Genomic DNA, 12,778 nt, shown 5'->3' with positions numbered 1-12,778 from the left:
CCCATTTCTTTCTCCAGGGATCTTCCGAACCCACCGATACAAGCCACACCTCCTGCATGGTCAGGCAGGTTCTCTACCCCTGAGCCACCAGCGAAGCTATGCAGATCATAGCACACTGGAAGGACTCACCTCCCAGGGCCATCCTACCCCCTGGGGGTGCAGACTTGGCTTGCCTTCCTCACAAGGTGCGAAAGCCATCAGCAACTTTCCCCACACTCAGCACTTTTTCTGACTCCCTGGCTCTTTCAGCTGAGGCTGCAATGTTAAACACGTAGTTTTGTAAATTAATTCTTTGAAGATTCACTCTTGTCAGCTAACTTTTCTCATTGCAATAAACCAAGGAAGTCACTTCCTTGCAACCGAATTTTCCACTTTCATGTACTCCCAAGCCTTTTTAATTTAAGACAGTGTTCCAAAATCTCTATTCAGCAAAACTCACTGGGAATCTCAAAAACGTTCCCTTAAAATTAGTGAGGAAAGTGATGAACTCATCTAGGTCTTGGATTTTAAAAACTGGGTATATCATCAGGAGGGCTTCCGTGGTGGCCCAGACAGTAAAGAATCTGCCTGCCATGTAGTTAGGGTGGAGAAGATCCCCTGAAGAAGGGGATGGCAATCCACTCCAGTGTTCTTGCCTGGAGAATTCCATGGACAGAGGAGCCTGGTGGGCTACAGTCCATGGGCTTGCAAAGAGTCAGACCCAACTGAGTAACTAAGACACACACACACACATTAGCATCATCATCATCATCTGGGATAAGAAAAGAGGCAGAAGATGAAGAAGCATTCAGCCAGCATTTGACTTAAAATAGCCCCAGTTTTCCAGTTTTGTTTTCCTCTCCAGGCTCAGTTCAGCAGTCATGTATGCCTTGAACAGATTGGCCAAGCTACAGGTAAGTGTTGCTATAGGTGAGAACTTAGAAAAATGAGCCACTGTCTCTGCCCTCCACGAGGTCACAGCTGAACAGCGAAAGGACACAGCATCCACCATGGGGCAGACAGTCTTCAAAGGTCCAGGGGTGCCCTGGGGGCTGCTCTGGGCTAGGAGGCCTGAGTCCTGGCTTGGGTTCTGACTGCACCCCTCATTCACTCCATAAATTTGGGCACGTCTCATCCCCTCCTGAATTTCAACTTACTCATCTTCTAAGAGAAAAAAGGTAGAACCAGATGATAACTAAGATTCCTTCTCTCGCTAGCTTTCTAAGAGTTAGGAAGAGAAAAATGTTTCAGGAGAAAAACAAAGGTTGTAGCAGAAATGAAGAGAGGGCTTGTCTTCAGGTTGATGGGAAATGCTGGGAAGGTGACCATGCTGAGCTTTGAGAAACACCTAGAACATTGATGGATCTGGAAATGAAGTACTGAGAGACATTCTTGTCAAAGGAAACAGATGACACCCCAGAAGCTGGGAGAGGAAGGGAGACCAGAAAGGTAAGCAGAGGGGAGACAGAAGGAAGAACAGGAGGAACGCCACCTGATGAACAAGAATAATGGGATCTGCATAGCGCTTTATAGCTCACAGAGCAATTCCATATACATGGGCTCATTTAACTCTCGTAACAAAACTGGGAGGAAGGAATTGGCACTTTACCCTTTCTTATGGTCTCAGAGGGGCTTCCCTGGTGACTCAGATGGTAAAGAATCCACCTGCAATACAAAAGACACAGGTTCGATCCCTCGGTTGGGAGAATCCCCTGGAGAAGAGCATGGCAACCCACTCCAGTGTTCTTGCCTGGAGAACTCCATGGACAGAGGAGCCTGGCGGGCTATAGTCCATGGGGTCGCAGAGCCAGACACAACTGAGCTACTAACACATACGCACACACGTGGACTCAGAGTGGCTCACACATCTGGTAAGTGGTAGAGCCAGGACTCACACTGAGGTCTGACTGACTGCAAGCCCCACATTTCACACAACCATGATCACAGTTTCAGCAGGCTGCCCCCACACAACAGAGTGTCCAAAGGAGGTCTGCACAAGTGTTCCTGGCTGTGCTAATGAGTAAAGTGATCTCCAGAGGAGATGAAGGAGAACCATGCTGTGTTCTGATTAGCCCAGGACCACGGCTTTCAGCGCTAGGATCCACACATCGTAAATTACCCAATTGGAACACTGCAGAGAATGGGTAGGAGTCCTAAAACCAAGCAATGTTAGCCATAACTGAGGAATCCTGGTGCATCTGAGTGAAGAAGACATGGTGGGTATACAGTGTACTAGAATTATCTGAATGGCTATTATATCAGCCAGAGTCCCAACTGGAAACAGATGGCTTAATCCAGTTGGGGTCATTCAAGGAAGATTTGTTTACAAAGGGACTGCTTGCAGTGGAATAGATATGAAATAAAGTGAAAGTTGCTCAGTCACGCCTGACCCTTTGCAACCCCAAGTTCTATACAGTCCATGGCATTCTCCAGACTAGAATACTGGAGTGGGTAGCCTTTCCCTTCTCCAGGGGATCTTCCCAACCCAGGGATCACACCCAGGTCTCCCACATTGCAAGCGGATTCTTGACCAGCTGTGCCACAAAGGAAGCCCAAGAAAACTGGAGTGGGTAGCCTCCCTACTCCAGCAGATCTTCCCGACACAGGAATCAAACCAGAGTCTCCTGCATTGCAGGCAGATTCTTTACCAACTGAGCTATCAGAAAAGCCCTTTTCATAATAACCTGTACAGGAAAAGAATCTGTGCCGGGAGCCAGTGTGAGGAACTCTGCCCATGGCAAAGGCCATAAGGAAGGAGGCTTGGCATACGCAAAGGCGTGATCAAGCCTCAGGAAACCCCCTGTTCCCGAGCATCTAACCCCCAAACCAGAGTCTGTTTTATGCTCTCACCTATACCTCTGACTTTACGGGGGGCTCTCCCCCATAACCCGTTTCTCTCGGAGAAGGAGTAAACGTGTAGCTCCAAGGCAATAAAAATTCTTGGGCGTGACAAGAGTGTTTCAGCTTACGGACTCCTCTGAAGGTTATCTAGCCCACCTGTATAGGTTCGTCCGGCCACATGTGATTGTTTACAGCCTCCAAATCTGAGAGGCACGAGATGTTTTAGACTTACTAAAGGCAAATTCTTTTGGGGAGTTAGAAATTATTAGTATAATGGGTTGGTTAGGAATTATATTGGTGAAAGGTTCTTCATTTGTTGTGTCAATAATTGCTGCTAATTCCCTGCTCTGGGTGGGACAAGGATGTCTCAGGTCAAACCTCTCTGCTGACAGACTAGCTTGTGTGACAGGATTATCCATACTCCTGCCACTATGCACATGATTGTTTACTACCTCTTAACCATAAATAGCACAGAGAGTTTTAGGGTATTTTGAGAGTCTTAATTAGCATAGGGCTTTTTCTTCTTGTTGAGTCAATGATTGCCGCCAGGCCTCCGTATCCTTAGGCACCTGGGAATATATTAATCAATGTATTTGGAATATAAAAAAGGAAATACAGTAGTTTTTTATGTTAGCAATACTAGACTTTTTGAGTTAATGGATTTTCTCTTTTGTAATAGATCACTGTACTTTGTTATAAATCACTGGGTCCTTGCTATGTAAAAATGTAACTTTATCATATCTTAAGACTAAATAGATCTTAAGGGGAGCATTGGTGAAAGGATTTTCAGTTGTTGGGCTGATGTTTGCTGCTAAATTTCCATGTTCCCTACCCTTATAATGAATATAACTAGCATATAGGAGAAATAAGCATTAACCTTTAAGCATATAGGAGAAATAAGTATTAACCTTTGAGATTAATCATGTTAACCTTGGGTTAAATAAATTCCTTTCTTGATTGTAACTCACTACACCCTCACCCTATAGGAATGTAACTTTATTTGGAGGGCGGTGCCTGGTTTAAGAAAAAACACCCTTGGAAAAAATAAGTTTTTTGGTTATCAGAAAGAAAGGATCATAAAATGTCAGCAGGTCTCACTCATGGCCAGAAGATGATGTACCTTTTTTATACATTTATGTGAAGCCCCTGATTTTGATAAAGATCAGGACTGCTGACCCCCGCGTGACTCTGTATTCATCCCTATGTGTAACAAAAGGTATATAAGCAAACCCAAAAATAAAGAAATCGGATCAGTTTCCAGAAAGACTGATTCCCCCATGTCGCTTCTTTCTTGCTCTCTGCTTTCCTGGCTGAATTCCCATCTGGAGCATGGATACTATTCCACGTAATCCAAGTTATTCAGCCTCTTTTTCTCCACTAATCTTCCTACTACACTATCCATTTCTAATCTCTCTATATCTGTGATTAAATATGTATTTTTCCAAAGACGCCGACTCCATCCCCACCTTCGAATCACCCTGGATCCACCAGGGCTGGACCCCGGCAAATCTGTAAAAGAATAACCATATATATGATATACATTAATATGTATCAGTTATAATAAATGTATGTAGTTATATATATATATCAATATATCCATTACATATATAACTAACGTGACAGTGTAAATCAACTATTCAATTTTTTTAAAAGTCTTCCCCCCCAAAAAATCTAGGAAAACTACTAGTTCATACTGAGCTTCCCAATGCCAAAATCCAAGTCGAGGTTAGAAGATCAGAGAGTCACAAATTCTCTACAGGAAATTCAGTGGTAAACTGAACTAAATGACTTGTAAAGTTTCTTCTAACCTTGATATTTCATACTTCATACATAACAAAGGAGATAAAAAGTAGAATAATAGAAGGGACTTTTTAAATCTGTCTAAAATTTCCCCCAATCTTCCTCCTCAACCTTTTTCCAAATTAAGAACCTGCATTCATTGCCTAGAAAATAATAAAGGATGTTTATTGGGCTTCCCTGGTGGCTTAGAGGTTAAAGCGTCTGCCTGGAATGCAGGAGACCTGGGTTCGATCCCTAGGTCGGGAAGCTCCCCTGGAGAAGGAAATGGCAACCCACTCCAGTACTCTTGCCTGGAGAATCCTATGGAGAGAGGAGCCTGGTAGGCTACAGTCCATGGGGTCCCAAAGAGTCAGACATGACTGAGCGACTTCACTTTCACTACTGACTAAGGATGGTACCCCAGAGTTAAAATTCTGATTAGGTAGAATTCTGAAGTCTTTTGAGTTTTTTAAATGTATCTCTTCTTTGGTTTATTTTGAAAATAGGATACCTTGACAAGGAAAGGGAATATTCTTTTTTATGTGATCTTTTTTTTTTTTTTTTCGGCCAATCTACATGGCATGTGGGCTCTTAGTTCCCAGCCAGGGATCTAACCGGTGCTCCTGCATTGGAAGTGCAGAGTCTTCACTACTGGACAACCAGGGAAGCCCAAGAGTGTTTTTTTTGTTTGTTTTTTTTTTGTTTTTTTTTAGACCAAACAACTTCAGAAGACCACTTTCTACAGTATCTCAAGACATGTCAAAATTTTCAGCCATAATTTCCCCAGAATCTTTCTAAAATGGAGTCAAAAACTACAAAGAAGGGAGTAGCTGACAAGTGACTTGCAAACTTTATTAACCTTTAGGTTTTTCCCTCTTGTTTACCAAATAACTATAACAATATGTTCCCTTGACTTATTTACCCAAAGAGCTACATTGTGAGGACTGCCAAGGTTAATTAAAATCTAGATTTGCTAATGTTTCCATTTCCTGAATTTTCAAACAAATGCTTTAGAAGACTTTAGCAACTTCATAATTAGCCATAATGTATTTCATATACTAGAGGCATCTCCTGTGGGGTTTGTGTTAAATGAGTAATAGCAATGTTGTTCTGAGTGAATAATAGTTCCGTTAACTCCATTGTTACTAAGTAATTTACACTCAGTTAAAAAACCAAGAAGGTCATTTGGAATTGTGTGCATTGAAAATTGCCATACCTTGGTTACACAATGTGCTTTCTATTATTTCACAATGTCTCCAAGAATGGAACTAATAAAGCTGATATTCCATGGTGTAGGGTGCAGACTAGCAGTTTGATGTAATTTACAAGGAACAGATTAATCTATTCAATCAGAGAAAAAGACCACCCAAGGTTTAACTGCCCAGGTGAGATGCAAAGAAAAACTGGCTGACAACTATTTTTTCACAGAATTAAATGGATCCAATTGGCATATCTCCCGAACAAGCATGACAGAGCCATAGGTTGATGGATTCCAGTCCTGTTCTAGGAAAACTGTGAATTAATTCAGTTATGTTCTGGAAGCTGAAACACTGCAGCCATTAGGGAATCTTTTAGAAGTCATGGTTTTTATTTCTTTGTTCCTACAAAGAAGACGTGATTGTGAGCTCAAGCCATGTCACAGCACATTAGCGCAGAACAGTGCCCACCCAGGCAGGCCCTTGAGAAGGGCAAGAGGAAAACTCGTGCCTGGGAAAATCTTCAAAATGCAGTTCTCAATGCCAGAATTTCACCTACTCATCACAAAATTCTTGCCACCTACATAATCTCTCCTACCCTCTCCCCAATATAAGGTTTTTAAGTCCTAAACCAAAAAAGCAACGCCTGTCTCTTCTCTGCATTCATTCAACAAAATCCACCTTCATTCATGCACTTGTTCACATTTGTTACAGACGTGTAGGCTCTTCACCTACATTAGGCAGGTCTTCACAGACCATGTGTCATCCCATGGGCACACCAAGTCTGCCGTGCATGACGTCATTAGGGTTTTTATCATTACGTGTATTTTTGCTCCCTCACAACAATGCTGGTGTGTGTGCTTGCTAATGCAGCATGGCTCACAGACGCAGGGACATACTCGCATGGGTAATGACCGTTGAAAGTGAAAATGTTAGTCGCTCAGTCTCACCCAACCCTTTTCGACTCCATATTAGCCTGCTGCTGCTGCTGCTAAGTCACTTCAGTCATGTCCGACTCTGTGCGACCCCAGAGATGGCAGCCCACCAGGCTCCCCCGTCCCTGGGATTCTCCAGGCAAGAACACTGGAGTGGGTTGCCATTTCCTTCTCCAATGCATGAAACTGAAAAGTGGAAGTGAAATCACTCAGTCGTGTCTGACTCTTCACGACCCCATGGACTACAGCCCACCAGGCTCCTCCATCCATGGGATTTTCCAGGCAAGAGTACTGGAGTGGGATGCCATTGCCTTCTCTGATATTAGCCTGCTAGTCTCCTCTATTCATGGGATTTGCCAGGCAAGAATGCTGGAGTGGATTGCCATTCCCTTCTCCAGGGGATCTTCCCAACCCAGGGATCAAACCCAGGTTTCCTGCATTGCAGGCAGATTCTTCACCATCTGAGCTACCAGGCAAGCCCCCACATGGGTAATGGACTTGCCCAAATCACCTGGTGCCTTAGTCCACTCAGGCTGCTATAACAAAAATACCAAAGACTGGATGGCTTATAAACAGTGGATACTTCTCTCTTATAGTTCTAGAGGCTGGAACTCCAAAATCAAGATAATGGCAGATCAGAAGTCAGGTGAGGGGCTGCCTCCTGGTTCTTAGTCTTTCTGCTGAGTCCTTGCCTGAAGGGACAAGGGCTCTGTCCTGGGGTCATTTTTATAAGGGCACTAATCCCACTCATGAGGGCTCCACCTTCACGACCTCCTGTGTGTGCTAAGTCGATCCAGTTTTGTCTGACTCTTTTCAACCCCATGGACTGTAGCCTGCCAGGGTCTTCTGTCCATGGGGATTCCCCAGACAAGAATACTGGAATGGGTTGCCATTTCCTCCTCCAATGACCTCATTGTGACCTTCATGACCTGCTCATGACCTCCTTCATGACCTCATCACCTCCCAAGGGCCCACCTCCTAATACCAACATATTGGGGTTAAGTTTCATCACCTGAATTTAAGGGAAACACAAACATTCAGCTTATTATACCTGGTTAATAGTCACAGAGCTTGGGTTGCATTCCAGGTGAGTCTGACAGCAAATCTCATAATCTTTCTACTGTAGCAAACTATTTCAAGCATGATAGTGTCCACCATTTTCTCATGAGCTCAACCAACAATTTTATAGAAGACTCATCCTCATCACTTCCAGTGGACTCACAGATACAAATGCCTGGTCCTCATTAACCACTTCCCATGTGCCAAGCAATATTTAAATGCTTTTGAGCTGCTTACGCACTGTTCAATCCTTACAACTATCAAGAGGAGACTGATTAGTATTATTCTCATTCAACAGATGAGAACAGCGAGGCGCAGAGGGGTTAAGGAACTTTCCTAAGATCACACAGCCAGCACATAGAAAAACTGAGATTCAAAACCAAGTAGTGTGGCTCCAGAGTCTGTGCTTTGAACCTCTATATTACCCTCCGTCATCATACTCAGTCTTCATTTATTCAGTAAGCTACCACTTACTAAATGCCTCCTGTGCACCACCACTGAACAGGTCCTGAGCATTCAAAAGGTAATAAGATGGTGTGGTCATTTCTGTGCTAGAATGTGCAGCATAACGGGAGAGACGGATGTCAAAAAAGTAAAAGCAACGGAGGAAAACACACAGTGAGGAGAAAAGATAATGCAGAGGCAGGGGACGAGGTCCTTTTCAGACAGAGTGGTCAGAAAAGGCTTCCTGGATACAACCTGATGAGATTCATAACTTCAGAGAAATATAAATGATGGATGACAGGGACACAGATTCTCCCTTCACAGTTCATCTCCTCGGCCTGAGTTTACATCTCAGCCTGGACCCTTCCCAGCACTGGGGCTTTGAATAAGTTACTTCTTTGAGATCCCATTTTTGTTTCTGTTTAGTCATTAGGTCATGTCTGACTCTTTTGTGACCCCATAGACTGAAGCCTGCCAGGCTCCTCCATCCACGGGATTTCCCAGGCAAGAATACTGGACTGAATGGCCGTTTCCTTCTCTAGGGGATCTTCTTGACTCAATAATCGAATCCGCGTCTCCTGCATCTGCAGACAGATTCTTTATCACTGAGCCATCAGGGAAGCCCCTTAATCAGCTATGTTGATCTCTCTGTCATGTCCAGCTCTTCGCAACCCCATGGACTATAGCCCACCAGGCTCCTCTATCCATGGAATTCTCCAGGCAAGGATAATGGAGTGGGTAGCCATTCCCTTTTCCAGGGGATCTTCCCAACCCAGGGATCAAACCCAGGTCTCCCACATGGCAGGCAGATTCTTTATCATCTGAGCTACCAGGGAAGCCCTCCAATACAAAATAAAGAGTTAAAAAAAAAAAAAGGACGATGAAGAAGAAGAGTGCAGCACCCACATCCTGGCCAGGATGATGGGAGGCTGGGGCCAGTGGTTAAAAAAAAAAATACAGCAGGTATGAGCGAGGTGCAGGTTTCCTGATGGGCTAACAGCATCACCATGAGGCCCTAGGGGGCCTTTGCTGAGCATCCTTGTGTCGTTAAACAGGGACCCTGAAGGCACTCGACACAAAGCTCAGTTGGAGGGGAAAACATCACACAATAGATCAGCTCTACCTGTCAGTTATGGTTCCAGAGACAGACAGCCTTTCTGAACAATGTTCTGCTAAGTAGCAAAGCCACTACATCTTCTATTTTTCAAGAGGTAGGTCAAAAAAACATTGTAAACATGAAAGCGATGACTGTTATCAAAACAGAAAAAAAAAAAAAACAGATGAACGAGGAAAACTTTCAAACTTCTACATGTCAAAAAAAATTCCCCAAACAAAAAGACAAAGGAGAAGTTAAGTAGGAAAATATTTGTAACCTTTAGCAAACGTGAATACAGAGTAATTTGTACAAATTAATGTAAAATGTACATCTTTCTTTTTTCAGGAAAAGGGCATTCACAGAAGAACTATAAATGGTCAATAAGCATTTCCAAAATGTTTATCCTTACTGCTTACCAGGAATGCAAATTAAGATAAGGGACCTTTTTTTTTTTTGCCTAATTGGCAAAAATGATCTTTTTTCTCTTTTCAAGATAATACTTAGCACTCTTGAGAGTGCCACAGTGTAGGCCTTCTCCCACAGGTCTATAAGAGAATAAATTCCAGGAAAGCAATTTAGCTAAATGTATCAGAAGCCCTAGAAATGTTATCTTCTTTGATCTAGTAATTTACTTCTGGGAATCTGTCCCAGGAAAATCACCAGAAATGTTTGATAAAGATTTATATTCCAGAGTTTTTAATATACTGTTATTTATATTGACTAAAAAAAAAAAAAGAATACAAGCAACCTAAACAGCAAAAAAAAAGAATTAATAAATTAAAGATGGAGTAAGGATAAATATAGTGGAGAGACAAGATAGAATACTAAAAGATAAATATTCAAGAATTATTCGGCAACATGGGGAAATGTTCCTGATATAATGTCAGTTAAAAAGGAAGGCTTGGATATTAATCTTTTAAAAGAGAATATTACACAAGCGTATATGCACACACAATGATGCATTCACTCACATGCTCATAAGACAGGAGGAAACACAGTAAATCACTGACAATGATTATCTTCGAGTGGTACATTACAGATGAATTTTCCTTCTTTAGATTTTTCTCTATCTCCCCAATTTCCGAACTAACATATCGGGTTGGCCAAAAACTTCATTTGCATTTTCCATAACATCCTATGGAAAAACCCAAACAAACGTTCTGGCTAACCCTATAACAAAGAAAGGCAATGCCAAAGAATGTTCAAACTACCACACAATTGCACTCATCTCACATGCTAGTAAAGTAATGCTCAAAATTCTCCAAGCCAGGCTTCAGCAATACGTGAACCGTGAACTTCCAGATGTTCAAGCTGGTTTTAGAAAAGGCAGAGGAACCAGAGATCAAATGGCCAACATCCGCTGGATCATCAAAAAAGCAAGAGAATTCCAGAAAAACATCTATTTCTATTTTATTGATTATGCCAAAGCCTTTGACTGTGTGGATCACAATAAACTGTGGAAAATTCTGAAAGAGATAGAAACTGTGGAAATCTCTGAAAGAGACCAGACCACCTGATCTGCCTCTTGAGAAACCCGTATGCAGGTCAGAAAGCAACAGTTAGAACTGGACATGGAACAACAGACTGATTCCAAATAGGAAAAGGAGTACGTCAAGGCTGTATATTGTCACCTGCTTATTTAACTTCTATGCAGAGTACGTCATGAGAAATGCTGGGCTGGAAGAAGCACAAGCTGGAATCAATATTGCCGGGAGAAATATCAATCACCTCAGATATGCAGATGCCACCACCCTTACGGCACAAAGTGAAGAACTAAAGAGCCTCTTGATGAAAGTGAAAGAGGAGAGTGAAAAAGCTGGCTTAAAGCTCAACATTCAGAAAACGAAGATCATGGCATCCGGTCCCATCACTTCATGGCAAGTAGATGGGGAACAGTGGAAACAGTGGCTGGCTTTATTTTTCTGGGCTCCAAAATCACTGCAGATGGTGGCTGCAGCCATGAAATTAAAAGACACTTATTCCTTGGAAGAAAAGTTATGACCAACCTAGATAGTATATTCAAAAGCAGAGACATTACTTTGCTGACTAAGGTCCATCTAGTCAAGGCTATTGTTTTTCCAGTGGTCATGTATGGATATGAAAGTTGGACTATAAAGAAAGCTGAGTGACAAAGAATTGATGCTTTTGAGCTGTGGTATTGGAGAAGACTCTTGAGAGTCCCTTGGACTGCAAGGAGATCCAACCAGTCCATCCCAAAGGTGATCAGTCCTGGGTGTTCATTGGAAGGACTGATGTTGAAGCTGAAACTCCAATACTTTGGCAACCTGATGCAAAGAACTGACTCATCTGAAAAGATCCTGATGCTGGGAAAGATTGAGGGCAGGAGGAGAAGGGGAGGACAGAGGATGAGATGGTTGGATGGCATCACCAACTCAATGGACATGGGTTTGGGTGGACTCCGGGAGTTGGTGATGGACAGGGAGGCTTGGCGTGCTGCAGCTCATGGGGTCTCAAAGAGTCGGAACTGACTGAACGACTGAACTGAACTGAATATATACATGGTGGTGGTGGTGGTTTAGTCACTAAGTCGTGTCTGACTCTTTGCAGCCTCATAAACTGTAACCTGCCAGGCCCCTCTGGTCCATGGGCTTTTCCAAGGAAGAATACTGGAGTGTGCTGCCATTTCCTTCTCCAGGGGATCTTCCTCACCCAGGGACTGAACCGACTGAACCCTGGTCTCCAGCGTGGCAGGTGATCTCCTGCATTTTAGGCAAGTTCTTTACTGACTGAGCCCCCAGGGAAGCCCTGCAGTACACACATGATACATATCCACATTTGTTATAATTTTCAAAAGTGTTTTGAGAACAGAATGGGACAAATGAACGACAGCAACACGGATTACTCCCCTCCGGCATCCATATCCTTGGAGGGATGTCACCACACTGACTCTGAGCCAGGTGACCTGGTCGGTGGGCTGTCACACACGGTGCTGCAAACAGAGGCTGAAACGCATTCACACGCTGGAGCTTGTCTGACCTGGCTGCTCTTGGATCCCACGACAACTACCACGTGATGGAGCCTGAGTTTGTTTGCGATGTGATGGGAGACATGTGGCCCAGTTACCTCACTGCCCTAAACATAAGCCAGCTAACCTCTAGAAACAGAGCTGCCCAGCCAACCAGCAGCTCACCACCAACGCAGAAATACCACCCAGCTGAGCAGATCACCAACCCAGAGAATCATCAAATAAATAGGCTGTTGTTGTTTTAATCACTAAGACTTGGGGTCCTTTCTCATGCAAATAAATGACAGGAAAAAAGAAATCATTCTCTAGTAGCAAAGTGGGAAAATCCTGAGTTTCTCCATTGCGTTCTTCATTTAGCCTCTCAGTGACTCTATGTCTTAATCTCTAACACCACCCTTATGGCAGGAAGTGAAGAGGAACTAAAAAGCCTCTTGATGAAAGTGAAAGAGGAGAGTGAAAAAGT

General features: G+C 43.3%; 1 non-coding gene across 1 annotated transcript; it reads left to right on the top strand.

The window, feature by feature from the left end:
- Positions 1–4,794: 4,794 nt before the first annotated feature.
- Positions 4,795–4,866, top strand: TRNAS-GGA (transfer RNA serine (anticodon GGA)). Its single transcript has one exon. It is a non-coding gene; the product is annotated as a tRNA-Ser (tRNA).
- Positions 4,867–12,778: the final 7,912 nt, after the last annotated feature.

The sequence above is a fragment of the Ovis canadensis genome, chromosome 3 (genome assembly GCF_042477335.2).
Source record: "Ovis canadensis isolate MfBH-ARS-UI-01 breed Bighorn chromosome 3, ARS-UI_OviCan_v2, whole genome shotgun sequence".
Taxonomy (NCBI): domain Eukaryota; kingdom Metazoa; phylum Chordata; class Mammalia; order Artiodactyla; family Bovidae; genus Ovis; species Ovis canadensis.
The sequence above is the reverse complement of the archived record's forward strand: the minus strand, read 5'-3'. Positions and strand labels throughout refer to the sequence as shown.